This window comes from Acomys russatus, chromosome 3 (assembly GCF_903995435.1).
Source record: "Acomys russatus chromosome 3, mAcoRus1.1, whole genome shotgun sequence".
In the NCBI taxonomy this organism is placed as follows: Eukaryota; Metazoa; Chordata; class Mammalia; order Rodentia; family Muridae; genus Acomys; species Acomys russatus.
In genome coordinates, this window is record NC_067139.1 from 59,017,136 (window position 1) to 59,036,108 (window position 18,973).

General features: G+C 44.7%; 1 pseudogene; it reads right to left on the reverse strand.

The window, feature by feature from the left end:
• Positions 1–17,129: 17,129 nt before the first annotated feature.
• On the reverse strand, positions 17,130–18,280 carry LOC127187090 (40S ribosomal protein S3-like; annotated as a pseudogene).
• Between the last annotated feature and the right edge of the window lie 693 nt (positions 18,281–18,973).

Genomic DNA, 18,973 nt, shown 5'->3' on the forward strand with positions numbered 1-18,973 from the left:
CCTCTAGAAGAGGAGCAAATGCTCTTAATCATTGAGCCCCAAAGGAAATTTCTTTAAATTACTAGAGTAACCAAAGTCTGCTTACAAGAAATATCACAGAAATTAAGTTTAAACACATTTATTTAACTGCATATAATTTTAAATTCATAAAATGTTTTTTAATTGTGGTTGCTGGGACTTGAACTCAGGACCTATGGAAAAGCAGACAGTGCTCTTAACCGTTGAGCCATCTTTCCAGCCCCAAGATAGTTTTAATAAGATAAAATTCACACCAGGCATGGTGGTGCTCACCTTTAATCCCAGTACTCAGTAGGCAGGCGTAGACAGATTGCTGTGAGTTCGAGACCAGCCTGGTCTCCAAAACAAATCCCGGACAGCCAAAGTACACAGAGAAACCCTGTCTCAAAAAAAAAAAGAAAGAAAGAAAGAAAAGAAAGAAAGAAAAGAAAGGTTGGGCATGGGCATGGTGGCACATGCCTTTAATCTCAGCACTCGGGACGCAGAGGCAGGCAGATCCCTGTGAGTTTGAAGCCAGCGTGGTCTACAAAGCAAGTCCAGGACAGCCAAGGCTAACACAGAGAGACCGTGTCTCAAAAAAAAAAAACACCAAAAATAAAAAGAAAGAAAAAGGAAGAAAGAAAGAAGATAAAATTCACATAACATAAAACTCACCACTTTAAAAGGCGTGGTTCAGTACGTTTGCAGGGTACTGCCACAGAGACCACTACCCAATTGCAGAATATTTCTTTCCCACCAGATGTAGTGTCACATGCCTGTAGTTCCAGCAGTTGGGAGCTGGAGGCAGGAAAATTGGAAATTCAAGGCCAGTATTTACTACACAGGAAGTTAGAAGCCATCTGGAATATAAGGTACTTTGCCTCAAAAAACAAAACAAAAACCCAAACCTTTTTTTTTTAATCCCATCAAAAAGCAGCCCTTGCATCTGTACCATTCACTCCCAACCCCTCCTCCCCCAGGCCCCAGCAATAAGTCTCCTTCAATATGCCTATTCTGGATACCCCACACATACTGTACAGACTTTTCTGGTTAGCATCTTAGCGTGGTGCAGTTAAGGTTCACCCTCTGCCCACTGCAATGTCATGTATCAAAACTTCATTTCCTTTTTGTGGCTGCATCATCAAATTACGTAGATATAGCCGATTTTCTTTTCTGTGCACCAAAGGATAAGCATACGGGTATGTCTTCCCTTTGCTGTTGGGAGCAATGCTTCCTTAAGCATCTGTGTACACATTTTGTGAGAAGCTATGTTTGCAATTTTCCTGCACATACTAGGAAATGGAATTTCTAAGATACATGGTAATTTTAACAGCCTGAGGAACTACCAGATTATTTCCCAAAATGGCTACAACATTTTGTGTTGCTACCAGCAATGTATGGGGTTCTGATTTCTCCACATCTTTGTCAGCCCTTATAGTCTACTGTTATTATTGTTGTTGTTGTTTATTGTAATCCTAGTGGGTGTGAGAATGGTGTCTCATGATTTACTTTCCTAATGAAAACTGTATTTGTCACACAAAGCATGGTAAATAAATATCAGTTGTATGTTTTTATATAAATTATATTATATTACATTATAAAATGCAAATTTGTATATTAATAAAACATACACTTATTTATAATATAAATTAGTTTTTAGCAATTTCTAAACTATATTTTGTAATTATCCTCTCCATCCTCTCTTGCCCATAGAAGATTAGGCTTTCTACAGGCAAGTGAGCCAATGATGGCTTAAGGTAAAGACAGATGGCCACGTGAGCTGTCTGGAGGGTTAGAGAGAAAAACTAGAAATGTTAAAGAACGTAAAGACAAAGATACAATTTTCAGTTTTTGGTTAAACTCTAGCCACTTGCCCACCTAAGTCCCTGAGAAAGAAGCAGTTAACTTCTCCAAGAATGCTTAATTCAATAGCATCCTGGCCGCGCCCTTCTTTTCTGGGAAGATAACACAATATATTCCAAAAGAAATAAGAAACAAGACACATGAGTCTGGGCTCTAATTTCACCGCTAATTCTGGAGATTTGCCTCACTTCTCTGACCCTCTGTGTCCTAATTGAGGGAAGGTTAGAGCAGGAGAGGAAGGGAGCAAGGAGGAAAGAAAGAAACCGAGTGGAGAAAGAAGGAAAGATGGGAAGGAGCAGCCAGAGAGGGAGAAAATGCCACCCTGCCACCCTACCCCCACCCCTCCGCCCACCACCCACCACCGCGGCCACGGAGAAAGGAGAAGAGGGTGCCAGTCAGATCATCAGGGACTGCATTTCCGAAATCCCTTTGCAACTCTACGGCAAGCAGCACCATTCCAGCCAGCGTTCATGTTTTGCTTGCTAACCTTGCTGATGGCACTTCTGTCACATTGGCTTTAGTGAGCAACGTATAATGCCCCAAATAATCTCCTCTCCTTGTGGAATCTCTACCCAAGAATCAAGCGTCCATACATCTGAAACAGAGGACGTTTCTATGCCAACCTCACAGATGGGCATGGAGGCTGACTCCCCAAGGACCTCAGGGAAGATGTGCAGAACAAATGTCCCTTGGAAATCACTGTGTGAGCCCATAGGTTGGAGGAACTGTGTCATTAGAAGAAGAAAATAGAAGGCTGCTACCATTTCACATGCTGCTCAGCCAGCAAGGGTGCAACAAGCAGAAAACAAGCAATTTTTTAAAATGGTCCTGCTCTTGCCATTTTTCTGGGGAGAGGGTATCTGTATATGCTAACAACTTGTGGTGTAAAACCATTCCGGTTCCTGGGAATACAGCAGGACACAAAATGAAGCCCCTGTATTCATAAAGTCTACAAGCAAGTGGAGAAGGACTGCAATAAAACAAATATGTGTACATGTCTGTATACATGTAGGTGCATTGTGTACATGTGTGTGCACACCTATGTACGCATCTACTTAAGTATAAGTGTGTGTGTGCATGTGCACTAAGTGCTTTGAAAACAGTTAAAGAAACAGAAATTTGTATAGAGAATATGGGGGGAAGTGGGGAGCAGTATGTGATGAGATCCGCCTGTCTCTGCCTTCCAAGTGCTAGGATATAAGGCGTGCACCACCTCACCTGCCTGAAAGTTGTTATTATAAACAGGGCCCATTGGGTGCAGATACAGATCATTTGGTAAAGTGTTGCCTAGCAAGCACAAAGCCCGAGGTTCAGTTTTCCAGTACCTTATAAACTAGGTATGTGATGTATGCTTGTAACCCCAGCACTTGGGAGGTAGAAGCAGGAGGATCAGAAGGTCAAGGTCATTCTTGGCTCTGTAGAAAGTTTGAGACCAGTCTCCGATATGTGAAAGCCTGTCTCTAATTAGTTAATTAATTAACTAAAATAGAGTGGAGTTACATTAACTAAGTAAAACATAAACAAAGAATTGTACAATAGGAACATGAGGCATCTGGAGAAAGAACATTCTAGGCAGAACAGTAAGTGCAAACTGCAAGGTGTATATTTGAGATGAGGAAGAAAGAAGAGGCCACTGTGTCTAACTCAGAGACATCAAGGTAGAGATTAGCAGGAAAGAACGTGATGGGCGGGGGGGGGGGGGGGGGGGGGGGGGGGGGAACCATCGTTTGGAGGGCTTAAAGGACAATGTATGGACTTTGGCTTTTATCCTGAGCAATGTGGTGATCTAGTGAATGATTTTTAGCAAAGAGGGGCATGACTCACCTTGTCTTAAAACAATCTCTGAAGCTAAGAGTGTCCATAGATGTGCTGGTAGAAACACCCATCGGCAGTTGATAAGCTACCGGGAGGGCTAGAGAGATGGTTCTGTGGGTAAGAGTGCTGGCAATGCAGACAAGAAAATCTTATTTTGAATCCCCAGCACCCACATAAAAGCTGGCATAGCCATGCCTATAACTCCAGCATGGGGGTGGGGAGAAGGGAGGGTGGGGAGGAGGGAAGGTGGGCACTGACTGAGGCAGATCCGGAAACTCGGAAACTCGCTGGCCAGCCAGAGCAGCTGAACCAGCAAAGCCTTAGATCAGTGATAGACTTTGTCTCAAAAAGTAACTTGGACAGCCATAGAGTAAGACACCTGAATCCTCCTCCAGCCTGTCTAAAATCACACACACACACACACACACACACACACACGCGCGCGCGCGCGCGCGCGCGCGCCTTTATATATACTACATTCACACAACACGTATGAAAATAGACGGGCTTCCCTAGGCACAGCGTCTAAAGAGGCAGTGAGGAGCTGGGTTCTGGGTAAGCTGTGGAAGAAGAGCCGCAGAATGTGGCATAGATGCAACGTTGGGCGGGGTGTGAAGAAGTGGCGCACGACTGCTAAGTTTCTGAGCTAAGCAACAAGAGAAGAAGTCGTGGAAGAAAGACGCGAGAGGGCAGGAGAGTGACCCCCAAGGTCAGTTCCGGGGCGTGCTGATTGCGCAATGCATGTTGGGAAGCAGAGAGGAGGTGAACAATTAGTTCTGGAAGTAGAGACAAAGTCCTCGCTAGGGGATAAATTTAGGACTTGATGACATCATTTCCTGGCTAAGATCAAGTGTAGGATTTGACGGCAATGTACAGCACTGAAATCTATGAGTGCCTGCGGGTGCTCGGGGAGTGCCTGTGAGAAAGAGATCTCTCAGCTGGGGCATGAACGCTCCCCAACATTAAGAGAATAGGAAGGTAAGGAGGAGGTATGGAAGAAAACTGAAAAATGTACCCCAAGACTGGAAGCTCGAGAAAGAGACGGTGCTCTGAAGGGCAGATGACGGAAGAGGGGCTATCACTGATCAAGATAAAATGTGCTTAGTGACTCCATTACGTAAGACGTCAGGAAGGGGCAGCTCCGGGCAGGTGGCGGCAGGTCAGTGGTTACCCAAAGCTGAAGCTGAGCACTTGTGTAATCCATGATGGGGATGGAGTTTCTTTTGGAGATTAGAAAAATATTCTGGGACTAGAGAGTTGCCGACATGACTGCAGTTCTGAGAACAAACTAAAAATCTAGCCGGATGTGGTGGTTTGCGCCTGTGAGCACAACACTCAAGAGGACCATCAAGTTAAGGTTAGCCTGGGCTACGTACGGAGTGAGACCTGCCTCAAAAGAGAAAAAGAAAAACTACCAAATCGCACACTTTAGAAAAGTGAGTAGTTTGGTATGTAAATTAGATCTCAAGTTTTTAAATATGCAAAAAAAGTGAAGGCTCCGGCTTGACCACGGGATTTAGCTTTCTGGATGCCAAGGACAGTTTGACAGAGCTGGTGGTGGTCATTAATTTAAAGAGAGAAGTGGGGGGGGAGGGGGAAAGAGAACAGTAACATCAGAGCATGGATGTTAAAAGCAGTGGTGCACTAGAACACACCTGCCATGCTAAAATGTGTTCATAATAAGGCGCACAAAGAAATCACAAATAAAGAACTCAAAATCAAATTCAGAGATGAGAGGGCAAAAACTCACTATTTTGAGACTAATAAATAAGGGAGGGCAGGTATCTTGCCTTTTCTGTCCAAAGTGCTCCACTGAGGCCCCACTAGTAAATAAGAGTAAATCTCTCCCTCTAAGAGGGCATTTTAGCTAGTCCGTGCACACCAGCACTTGGGGACCTTTAATGAATTGAGGCATCTATGCACTGAGCATCAGCACCTTCTAACACCTCCCAGTACAAGCCTCCCACGGAAGAAGACCCCTCCCACCACTTCTGGAGTCGTCCTGGCCCCGCCTCCCCGAGATCGCACTGCTCCGCCTCCGGCTTTGGCTGTTTATCTGTCCCACCAGGATACAGGCAGCAGAATCCAGAGCATGAGCCGCATCATGGCTCAAATACATTTTTAAGAAATTACAGCAGGGCCTGGAGAGGTTGCTTGGTAAATAAGACGCTTGCTTTGCAAGAGCAAATACCTCAGTTTGGTTAGGGGGAATGCAGGGTTTGGGAGCCTGCATTTGTCATCCTAGCGTTCAGGAGGTAGAGACAGGTGGATGGGTCCCTGGACTCACTGGCCAGCCTAGACTAGTCTACCTGGAGTTTGGGGGCCAGTAAGAGACCCTGTCTCAAAAAGAAAAATAAAATAGTTGGACAACACCTAAAGAATGCTACCCAAAGTTAAAGTTGTCCTCGGGCTTGCACGCACATACAACACACACACACACACACACACACACACACACACACACACATACACAGCTAGAGAGAATTAGAGGAGAGACCTTGGGAAGAATAAGTTCATCCAAGGAGACAGTACAAGACAACCAAGAAACAGGACAAAAGGAGACCCTCTGGGAGAGGGACAGTTTTCTGGAACAAGGCTCTAGTGTGAGCATCAGGCAGCTGCCCCAAGCACAACCAACTGTATGTTCCCCCAGCCATAAGATGCCAGAAAAAGGATTTCTTCGCAGAGAAAGCCTGTCACCTAGTTTGTTACATTCAAGAGATGCCAAGCCATGAACCTGAAGCACTTCCTGTCCTTAGAGAGCTGTCCCTTGAACGGGTTGCTTTCTCTGGGGGCCACGATTACTCTTCACCAATAACATTTCAATTTCACCAAAAACATCTACGCAAGGGCCTTTCGATAATTTTTTAAAAATATGCTTGGCTTTTTAAAGAGGAAATAATAGAGATATCAAAGTCCATAATCCCATTGCTCAGATTCCCTGTTTCTCTGTTTAACAGGTGTGATATATAATAATGAGAAGCCTCCCCATCACCACCACCACTCTCTTCTCCCCTCTGAAGATAACCACAGCCCTTTACCCTCCAAGAAAAACTTCATACACCTCTTATAAATATTTGAATTAAAATTCATACACAAACCCCAGGGTACTTCAATTCTCCAATTCAATTCTTGCCCTTTATGCTTCAGCCCCTGGCGGCCCTTCCCAGCACATTTATTTCAATGGCCACAGTGCACCTTTTAAGAGTGCTTTGAACTTTATCATATCTAAGTATCATCAAAATACAGCGAGAAAAGAAGATCTCTATTTTGCAGATTAGAAAACTGACCCAGAATGAGATTAAGTGGCCTGGGGGAGGTCCCAAGGGAGATGGAAGTTGAGGTAACAGTAGACAGCGGGTTCCTCTTACTCACTGTACCACTGCGCCTCCCAGTGGCACTCGGGTGTCATTTCTGCCCGCAGCGCCACAATTGCCACACTTAGTACCTTCCTGGTTGTAGTCCATCGGTTTTTAGAAAACATTTCATCTGAATTAAGACCATCCCACAGCCTAACATGGTGGTGCACACCTTTAATCGCAGCACTCGGGAGGTAGAGGCAGGTGGATTGCTGTGAGTTCGAGGCCAGACTGGTCTACAAAGGCAAGGCTACACAGAGAAACCTTTTCTCTAGGGGAAAAAACAAAACAAAAAACCATCCCACACTCTAAGGGAAGATGTGTCTTTATCAGCTCTTCTGCCTGGCAATTTGGGAATATCTCATTATAATCTCAGTTATCACAACCAGAAACCTCTGAGATAGGAAGAGGAAAGAAAGAGGAGGAGGACCCGGGGCGTGGTGGTGCATGCTTTTTATCCCAGCACTCGGGGAGGCAGAGGCAGGTGGAACGCTGTGAGTTCCAGGCCAGCTTGGCCTACAGAGTGTGTCCAGGACAGCCAAGGCTACACAGAGAAACCCTGTCTCAAAAAGACAAAAATAAAGGAGGAGGAGGAGAGGATGATGATTATTGAGTGGTGGCCACCTGACACTGCCTGGGTGACCAGGAACCAGAGGTAAGACAGCCCAGAGACCCAGGATAGAACCAAACATGGCAGGGGGTGGGGGGGTGCAGGGGGGCCGGGAAGCCAATGAAATGACTCCTAATGACATCCTCCTATGTTCATAGATCGTTGCCTAGCCCAGTTGTCATCAGAGGGGCGTCAGCCAGCAACTGATGGAAACAGATGCAGAGATCCACACCCAAACATTAGTGGGACTTTGAGGAACCCCACAGAAGAGAGGGAGGGAGGGTTGTAGGAGTCAGAGGGGTGGAGGAAAACAGGAGAACATGGCCCACAGAAGCAACTAAGCAGGGTTCATAGGGGCTCACACACTGAAGCACAAACACAGAAAACTGAAGCTCATACCTGTGTGGGTATGAGCTAGGTCTTCTGCATATTCCTTACGGTTGTGTAGCTTGGTGTTCTTTCTTTCTTTTATTTTTTTTTTCCCCAAGACAGGGTTACTCTGTGTAGCCTTGGCTGTCCTGGACTTGCTTTGTAAGCCAGGTTGGCCTTGGACTCACAGAGATCTGCCTAACTCTGTCTCCCAAGTGCTGGGATTACAAGCGTGTGCCATCATACCTGGCAAATTTGGTGTTCTTGTGGGATTCCGAACAGTGGAAGTGGAGGGTATCTCTTACTCTTTTGTTTGTTTGTTTTTTGTTTTTCAAGACAGGGTTTCTCTGTGTAGCCTTGGATGTCCTGGACTCATTTTGTTAGACCAGGCTGGCCTCGAACTCACAGCAAATCCACCTGGCTCTGCCTCCCTGAGTGCTGGGATTTAAGGTGTGCGCCATCATGACTAGTGGCTCTTACTCTTTTGCATGTAAGGGATCCTTTTTCTCCTACTGGGTTGGATATCCCTAAAAGACCTTTTTTTTTTTTTTTTTTTTTTTTTTTTTTAAGGGAAACAGAGGAGGAGTTGATTTGAGGGAGAGGGAGGGACTGGGAAGAGTAGGGAGAGGGGATGTAATGTATGAGAGAAGAATAAAAGTTAAAATAAAAAGATTGAGTGGTGGCACATGCCAATAATCCCAGGACTTGGAAGGTGAAGGCAGGAGGATGAGGCATGAAAGGACAGACTCAGCTGCAAAGGAGATTTGAGACCATTCTGAGCTACATAAGACTCTGTCAAAACGCACAGTTCAAGAAGGCTTTGTCTGGGCATAGCGCCCAGTAGTAGAAAGTTTCCCTAGCACGTGTGAAGCTCTGAGTCCAATCCCCTGGGGGAGAGAGAGGAAGAAGACTGACCTACACAGTGGTATGCTCCTGTTATGTAATCCCACAATTTATGGGGTAGGGAGGTAGAGGATAAAAAGTTCAAGGCCACCCTCAGCTGTATAGGGAGCTCTAGGCCAGCCTAGGCTGCAGAATATCTTATCTCAAAAATACAAATTAATTAGTTAAATTTCCCATTGAAAATGCAATTCAGAGTCTGGTGTGATAATGCTTGGCTATAAGCCTAGCAGTTGGAAAGCAGAGGCAAGAGGATAATTGAAAGTTCAAGGCCAGTCTACATAGCCAGTTCCAGGCTAGTAAGGGTTAACAGTTGTTTGAAAAATAATAATAACTTTAAAAAGATACATACATTGAGGTTTGGCAAAGACTACACAATAGTTTGCTTAATGTCAATCTTTACCTACACTAAAAATCAAACCACACAGAGCCAGTTTTTTTTTTTGGGGGGGGGCAGTTGGGGGGGGTGGTTTATGATCAGGAGGAGTCACATGCATACAGGATCCATTATGTCAAGTAGCCATTTACCCTCAGACATAAAATAAACCTTAGGGGCAGACAAATTTTGCTCTGTGGCTTGGAGGCAGGCAAAACACACTCTAAATAAGCCCCTCCCACCTACCATGTTTCAATCCCCCTACTATAATTAGGGTATCCTTTCCAGAAGAGTCTTAAACCTCGAGCCAATGAAGTTGACATATAGAACCATCATTAAAGAACACCAAAATCTATAATAGCTCCCTTCTTCACATAAACAAAGGACTGCTAGGGGCCAGAGAGATGGCCCAGTAGTTAAGAGTACTTGCTGGGCGGTGGTGGCGCACACCCTTTAATCCCAGCACTTGAAAGGCAGAGGCACATGGATCTCCATGAGTTCGAGGCTAGCCAGGACTACAGAGTGAGTTCCAGGACAGCCAAGGCTACAGAGAGAAACCCTATCTCGAAAAACCAAAAGAAGAAAGAGTACTTGCTGCTCTTCCAGAGGACCCAAGTTCAGTTTCCAGTACCCCCATCAGCCAGTCCACACTATATGTAACTCAAACTGCAGCAGGTCTGATACCATCTTTTGCCTTCCACTGGCACCCACATGCATGGCATACACACACACACACACACACACACACACACACCCCACATACAAGTAAAAATAAAAATAAAGCTCTTTTGTGTGTGTGTGTGTGTGTTTGTTTGTTTGTTTTTGTTTTTCAAGACAGGGTTTCTCTGTGTAGTCCTGGCTGTCCTGGACTCACTTTGTAGACCAGGCTGGCCTCGAACTCACAGTGATCCACCTGCCTCTGCCTCCCAAGTGCTGAGATTAAAGGCTTGCACCACCATGCCCGGCTATAAAGCTCTTTTTTTTAAATACCTTTAAATTCCCTTCTGGTCAGGTTAACAGTCAGTCCTACTTCCCCAAGCCAAAGCTTCAGAACAGTAAATGTTTGAAACATTTCAAAGAGAAGCCTTCTTTGCACAACTTAATGATAAGATGAGAGGGGAGGGGAGGAAAGGTGTAGTAAGTCAAACATAATGTTCTCCCCTCTGAGACTTCTTCCTTTCTGTCCCCAACACCAACCCTGACTTACCTCTCAAGGCTCTAATATGAATCCCCCTCTGCGCTGAGTGCTGAGAGGAAATGGAAGCCCATGACCTAGAAAAATGGTGCCGCAGTCTGGAGACTACACACGTGAAGCGAACCTTCAGAGCCACACAAAAGCCCCACCCCTGTAGTATCGGTTGTTAATGGACACAGTAGAGGACATTGTTGCACTTGCTTCTATGCCTAAAACTATTTTGTCATTTGCTGTCTATCACTCTTGCTATTGGTATGCTTCCAACTAAAACCTGCCTCATAACGTTGTAAGACTTGCTGGGTTTTGCCTGAGTGAACTATGTTTAGCTTTGTTTTGAAGACTATTATGTCACATGGATTAGTAGTGTCTTGCCTCCACGTATGTATGTCAGCTACATGTATGCCTGGTGCCTGCAAAGGTCAGGGGGAAAAAGTGTCAGATCCCCTGGAACTAAAGTTACAGATGCTTGTGAACTCCCATGTGGGTGCTGGGAAGCAAACTTGGGTGATCTGCAACAGTAGCAAGTGCTCTTAAACAGCGAGCCCTCTCTCCAGCCCTTACATGTATCTTTTAAAAGGATGCTGTTCAGAGCCATGGGTGTGGTGGCACAAGCCTTTCACCTCAGCACTCAGGCAGAGGCTGGCAAAGCTCTGTGAGTTCTAGGCCAGCCTGGTCTACACAGTGAGTTCCAAGACCGCCAGGCCTACATAGAGAGACTAGTTTCGGTGTCCCAGCCCCCAAAAAGGATGTCATTTAGCTGATGCATGGGCGGGGCTTTGAGAATACAACCCCCATCTTTCTTCAATTGCTAGTCTGAAAACAAATTCCAAACTCGGTTTGGATTCTATCTTTTATGATGACTTATTTATTCTTCAGGAAAGAGTCCTAATTAATGAGCATGGAAAGGCATTTCTCCAAGTCTGTCTGCTGTGGGAAGCAGGCTGTGCTGGCCTGTCTGCCCCCATCAATTGTACTGTTCCTGGCTTTAGAAGACCATGCAGAAAAATACGCCTAGGAGAAATTGCTGTCACTCTGTGCTGGACCAACTCCCTGGGCAGCTTCTTGTTACCTAGCAATGTGCACTTGTCCTTGGCTAACAAATGCCCTCACTTTTAAACACACATGCATAGACACAGTGGCTTTTTAGTCCTAACCTCTGATGTCCTTTTGTTCAGCATCTGGCATGTGTTAAGTGGCACCTGATGGCTGTGGGATGCAAAGTACAGGAAGTGTGAACTGCAGCGCCACCATCCACTTCCCAGACAGAAAAGATGGTATTTGAACAGCCAACTGAGGGAGGCGAGGCGTGGCCTTGCAAGAAGGCTGATCCATATTTCAGCCATCTCCCCAGCCCCACAATGCACTTTTTTTTTTTTAAAGAGAAAAAGAACATTTTTCTTTAAAGAGAAAAAGAACATTTTTCAAAAGCATCACCCCCAAAGAGAATCTATGTTTTTCTCTGTAGTGAACCTCCAGAAATACACACCAGGATAACTCTTTTGTCCTTTTAGATTACCCGATTAGTGATTCAGTATAGGCATGCATATGACGGTGACAGTTTTAAATAAAACTGGATTAAAAACCTGTGTAGAAATTGAAAGGAACACCAGTTCTGTCTTTCCTTCCATATTCAAAATGATATTTTTCTCTTCATCATTGTTTTAAGAGACAGGTAACCCCAAAGCCGAAGATGATGCAGAGGCTGCCACCATGGCCGCAGCCAATTGCTCAGTGGGCAATTTGCTTTGTTCATGTGGTCCAAAGAACTAGGGAAATCTAATACATGTAGACTTACTATGGGCTGAAAATTTTTGTTCCTCAAAATTCCTAAATTAAAACTTAATCCTTCCAGGCATGGTGGTACACACCTTTACCCCCAGAGGCAAAGGCCAGTGAAACTCTGGGTTAGAGGCCAGGTTGGTCTACACAGTGAGTTTCAGGCCAGCCAAGGCTAAATAGTAACTTCCTGTCTCAAACAAAACTTAATCTTCTAGCCAGTGATTTTTGGAGATGAGAGAATCTGGGAGGTGACAAAATCATGGGTACAGATCTTCATGAAAGGGATTAGAACCCTGATTTGGGGAGGAGGCAGTGAGACAGGGTTTCCCTGTGTAGCCTTGGCTGTCCTAGACTTGCTTTGTAGACCAGGCTGGCCTTGAACTCACAGTCATCCGCCAGCCTCTGCCTCCCGTGTGCTGGGATTAAAGGCATGCGCCACCACACCCAGAGCATGAAACCCTAATTTTAAAAATTGAGAATTATTAGAACCCTCATAAAAGAGGTTTGAGGGAGAATTATTTTTATTATTCCATAGGTTGACCCTCCACCAGCCTTAAAAAGAAAGATGTAAATTAATCAACTTTGCCTCTGAGAACTGTTTTTGGAAGGATGAAAATCCGAAGAGTAGATCTTTTTATAGTCAGTGATGTGGTTTTTAAAGACCTTTCAATTCCCATCAGACAAGATGCTGTTCAAACTTCAAAAAACGGTCAGTATCTTTGAAAAGAACAAAGACTTCGTGCTCCTTTTAAGAAGGCATGGCAGAGGACAACACGGAAATTACCTGTCTGCAGCTGAGCACTCAGAAAGCTGAGGCAACAAAAGCATCTCAAGTTCAAAGACAGCCTAGACCACATAGTGAGTTCTAGGCCAACCTAAAGTACAGCATAAGGCTCTGTCTGAAAACAACCGAAATTTACTTGTCAATTCAGCTCTGCTGATCTGTTTTCAACAATTAGAAGCTACGAGGCTCTGCTTTTTTTGGTATGGCAGATGCTTTGGTGGTTTTCCACCAAGAGTTGTACCTGAGGAGTTTAAGAACTTTATTTACATAGGACTAAGACATATCTCAGAGGAAAGAGTGTCTGCCTAACACATGAGGCCGCCCTGGGTTCAACCCCCAGTAGTGCCAAAAGAGAGAAGGAAAAAGAAAACCACACAGTTCACTTAGGGTTAGGGTTAGGGTTAGGGTTAGGGCTAGGGTTAGGGTTAGGCTTAAGGTTAGGGTTAGGGTTAGGGTTAGGGTTAGGGTTAGGGTTGGTTAGGGCTAAGGCTAGGGTTAGGCTTAGGCTTAGGGCTTAGCTTAGGGTTAGGGTTAGGGTTAGGGTTGGTTAGGGCTAGGGTTAGGGTTAGGCTTAGGCTTAGGCTTAGGGTTAGGGTTAGGCTTAGGGTTAGGGTTAGGTTTAGGGTTGGTTAGGGCTAGGGTTAGGGTTAGGGCTGGGGTTAGAGTTAGGGTTCAACCCCAGCTGTCATGCATAAAGCCAGGCATTGAGCTATGCACCTGTAACCCCAGCACTAAGAGGCAGAGAATGGAAACTGTGGGGGATGATGCCGTGCTCACTGGCAAACAGTCTTTCCAGTCAGTTAGGGTGAAGCTCAGAGAGCGGTCCTGTCTCAGAGAATATGGTAAAGATTGATAGAAGACATCCAGTATTGACCTTTGGCCTCCACAGGCACACCTGCACACACATGCCACACACTCATGTATGCAACATATACGTACAAAGAATTTAAAAATTAAAAAGTGTTTGTGTATGTTCTATTATTATAAACTATGGATGGGCATTTTTTCCCACTCATGTCTCAGTTCTCAGTAGAAGTTTAGCTCAACCAGACAAACGGAAGTTTGGAGACTATGTACGGTGCCCTGAGCTTCACTATTGAGCACTGAGAGGCCATCAATGGAAAGAGAAAGGAAACGAAGTCGCTGACAATGAGCACAGCTTCGCCATAGGACAGCCCCATTTAGACCAGCAAACTTCAGACATAATGTCTTAACATTTACAGATAAGAAATTCACAACACTACTAAACAGCTCTCTAATGTTATTTTTTCAACATTGAACATTACAGAAATAAATGAGCTTTAAAACCATTCTTCAAAAGATAAATAAGGGACTGAGAAATATCTAAAAGGTTAAAGAAACATTAACAAGTGTCCTTTCCAAACTCAGTAAAGCTCTTTTAGGAAAAAAAAAAAAGAAAATTGGGTAGTTTTGCCTGCTGGAATAATTTATACAGTAACCATCCTATGGTTTTCAAACAATTTTACCAAAAAGGCATTTATATAATATGTTTGAATGTGTGGAGCATAGTAAATACAATTCTATTTGGTTCTTGTTTTAACATTACCTTTCTACACCAGCTGCCTCTGGATTTTCAGCAAAACTTTTCTTGGTGGCTGTAAATCTTCATCGTTGCTAATGGTTTCTAGCGCTTGCAAAGGTGTTGTGCTAATGCTCTCACAAAGTGGGAGGCACCGAGCAGCACGGGACGACACAAGAGAGCAGGTATTTTATTACATTTCTGCCCCAGATCGCGGTTTCTAGGAGGTAACGCATACATTTTTAATCCTCCTTCTGTTCTTGAGCAACGTAAAGAGGACCACGCCTGACCTAGTTCAGTCTCTTATCACAGCCGCGATAACTTCCTTGTGCTAAAGTAATTGGTTATCCTATTATATTTTAAGTCAGTGGTTATTGGGTGGCAAGGTGTAATGTATGCCCTTCTTTTTATTAAATGAATACTGAGATCTTCTAGAATCAAGAATAAGTATTTTTCCTTACGTTCAAGGCTACAGGCAATATAAAGATGAACAAAAAATTTTATATGGTATATCCACCATGATATAATGCCACTGAATTTTACCATCTCAGTAACTCAAAGCAAGCTTTAATACATCCTGTTTCACACTAATTTATGTAAGTGCAAATGAGTGAGGAAGAGAATTTTCTAAACCTTAAGCCCTTGGGGTGAATTAATTCAAGCTAGACAAAATATGGTTATTCCAGAAATCATAGGAATGGTTCACCTAAGAAAGATTCCAGCACAGCTATATCAGCTTTGCTCCAAGTCCACCTGTTTTGAAAATCCAAATTAAGACAGGGAAAAAAAAAAAAAAAAAAAAAAAAAAAACATGGCCTGTGAAGGAGACACGGGAGTTTTATCTCAGAGTAGTAGAGGCTGTTGGAGATAAATAATTCACCCTTATCTGAGTTCCTGGGCAAACTCAACCCATAGGCCTTCAGCAGCTTGTCAGTGCCTTGGATCTGACGGGCTTCAGTTAAAGCTCATGGAGCGAATTGAAAGCAAACGTAAGACACACACGCACACACGCACGCACGCACATGCACGCACACACACACACAAAACCTGACTCCAAGCAGAGGGAACTTAGGCCACACTTCTTCAGAGCCATCAAAGGAGCCTGCAGTTCCCAGAACTGACACAGCAAAGAGACATCTTTAATCAGATTTGTCCCACTGTGTTCACTTAAAAACACATTGTAATTGGCCTAAGGAGAAAGGAGCAGCAGAGTTAAAGGCATTTGGAGAGGATCCGTGGAATTGACACAGAAAAGCAAATTTTAAATGACAATCTCCCACTTTGCTTAGCAAATTGCTTCCTGATGCAGATGAAAAATCAATTGCTTAATGGTGTAGACAGATTTTTTTCTTCCTCTTTAGCCATTCTGTGACTCTGCAAATGCGGAGGTATGACTGGAGTTCTTTGAAATTTTTGACTTATTGTCAAAGTACAAAGCAGTATGTTCTGGTAAATCACATTGCTTCACTTCCATTCTACTTCAGAGTGGCTTTTTGGGAGGGGGTGAGACAAGGTTTCTCTGTGTAGCCCTGGCTGTCCTGGGACTTACTCTGTAGTCCAGGCTGGCCTCGAACTCAGAGATCCGTCTGCCTCTGCCTCCTGAGTGCTGGGATTATAGATGTGTGCCACGCCCAGCCAGAGTGGGGGCTTGATGCTGAGTCTCTAAACAACTTGAGTAATATAACTTCCTCACATGGACACTAGGTAAAAAGGAAATCCCAGCAGGTATATCCCTCTAACCCAGCAGGCCTACCTTTCATCTATAGAGCAGTTAGAGGAGGACATTCCTTCACCCTAAGCAGGCAGCTCCATGTAGGGACTTGGGTTTGCAACCTTTTTTTTCTTTCCAAAGATAACTTTAATTCCCCCAAGAAAGCACACATCAGTAGTAAACACCTCCACACCTCCAACATTATGGCACATAAGCTAGATAATTTCTGAATTTTCCAAAACATAATGGATAAGTACAGGACTTAGAAAAATATGGATTCTAACGACAACTTTACATTCTGAGCTTTAAGCTCAATGACACCCAAGATTCCCTTTTATTTAGGGGTGCTGAGACTGAAACAGCACAGCATGGCAAAATAGAGGCCAATTTACTCTCTCCGTGCAGGAGAGAGCACGGACCATGGTGCACAGGCTTTCATAGAAAGCATCTTCCCCCGGAGCATCTGTACATTCTAGGGGGCAAAGCCACACTCCAGGCTGTGGCATAGCTCAATACAACGCATACACTTGCTCCATGCAAGGACCTAGGTTCCACCACGAGCACCTGATGCTCTTCTAACCCTGAAAAGTTCAACACGGGGTCAAGATGCTGGCCTGTAGTCACCAGCTTTCACTGACCCATGACTTCTCTGGTCAGCTCTGCTCAGCCCTTCCAGCTTAAACCAACAGGATAAGCAGTGCTCCGTAGGCCAACAAAACTCAGCTAAACACTGGACACAATCTCATCAGTCTTTCTGCCTTTGTGCAAGATTTTATTGAACGTCTTTACAGGACAATCACATCCGGCCTCCAGATACAGCTGCCAAGACCGTTATGCCATAGGCACCAGCTGGGGCGTGACAGGTGGCTCTGGCTTGCCACTCTTCTGTTCTGAGATGGGGGGGGGGGGTGTGTGGACCAGATTCCATGATGTTCACGTGATCAGGCAGAGGCCTCTTGGGGCCAATCTTAACCCTTTGAGTCCCAGGGTAGCAGGATCTTCACTTTGATGCCCAGCACACCCTGTCTGAGGAGCACGTGCCACACGGCAGTGTCAACATAGTAGTTAACAGGATCTCCACTGTGAACTGTAAGACCATCCACAAACTTCACAGACTTGGCCCTCTGTCTCGCAGCTTTGGCCCCACTCTCCATAATGAACCGAAGCATGCCATAGCAGGCCCTTCGCACAGCAAGCCCTCCTAGGAGTTAGTAACATAAAGACTCTGCCTGGGCATTGACACAGACCTCTTGGGGCCACCTTCTCTGCAAAAAGCTCTATGCTGACTTCAGGGAAGCCGAACCTCTTCCGGACCGTTGTAGTTGGCTCTCTGATCTGACGACCCTTCTCCCCAAGAACATTCTGTGTTCTGGGAGCTAAAATAATGATTTCTGTTCTGGTGGTGTAACTCGGACACCAACTCCAGAGTAGCCATCTTCAGCCAGCTCCTGAGTGAGGAACTCATTCAGGTTAGCTTTGAAGATGCCATCAACCACACACTTCCTCTTCTTGGAAATCTGTACCGCTGTCCTGCAGCCACCAAAAGGAAAGGGGGTCTACAATTCTTACTTCCTATGTTATTCAATTTTTTTAAAAGATTTATTTATTATGTATACAATGCCCTGTCTGCATGTGTGCCTGCACACCAGAAGAGGGCACCAAATCTCATTATAAATGGTTATGAACCACCATGTGGTTGCTGGGAATTGAATTCAGGACCTTGGGGAAGAGCAGCCAGTGCCATCTCTTATAGCCCCACCATTGTTGCCTGACCTCACTAAAAGAAGGGGAAATAAACATGGAAGGCCATAGACTCCATTAAAGCCAAGCCTGAGGATATATATATGTCACTTCCTCAGGCAGTCCATTGGCCAGAACTGGGTTATAGAGACCCACCTAAACCAAAGACACTACCCATCACAATGGAAAAAGATGAGAAGGATTGTCCTTAAACTGAAGGGCAAGCCAACCAATTTCCTCATGCTTCAGGGCTCTTATAAACAGGTGACAATTCTATATACACAGCACCTGTATTGACAGCTTATTAACATACATACCTATGAGCTGCCTCAGTGACAGTCTGTCAATTGACCGTGTTGCTATTATTTAGAATATTGCTGTGACCCTGGCAGACACATTATGCTGGATGAAGTGACAGCAAAAGGCACAAACGTTCTACCTGAGAATATTAACAAAAGCACTATGTTCAGGGTAATTTTGTCTGGAAATCAGTGGATCAAGTAAATGATGTTCTAATGTTGCCCTACTCTTCTTTCCCACACGTGTGTGTGTGTGTGTGTGTGTGTGTGTGTGTGTGCGCGCGCGTGCGCGCGCGCACATGTAATGAGGCATGCACAGAATGTCAAAATCAGTCGTCAACATAGGGTGCCCTTCTCCAAGTGCCATATGCCTTGTTTGTCATTTTCAAACAAGGTTGTTGTTTAAGAGATTTCAATACAGACTCTCAGCACTAGGGTTAAGCGAGAAGGAAAGGTACTCATTGAGAAAGTCAGACACCCGAGATGCAAGTGTGGCCTGTCAAAGGAGACTCACCTTCACCTTCCTTTTTGGAATGGTCTCTTGCTGGCCTGAAGCTCACTTAGACAGACAGGTCGGACCAGCTACGCCAGCTACCTGTCTCTGCCTCCCTATAGCTGGGATTATAAGCATGAGCC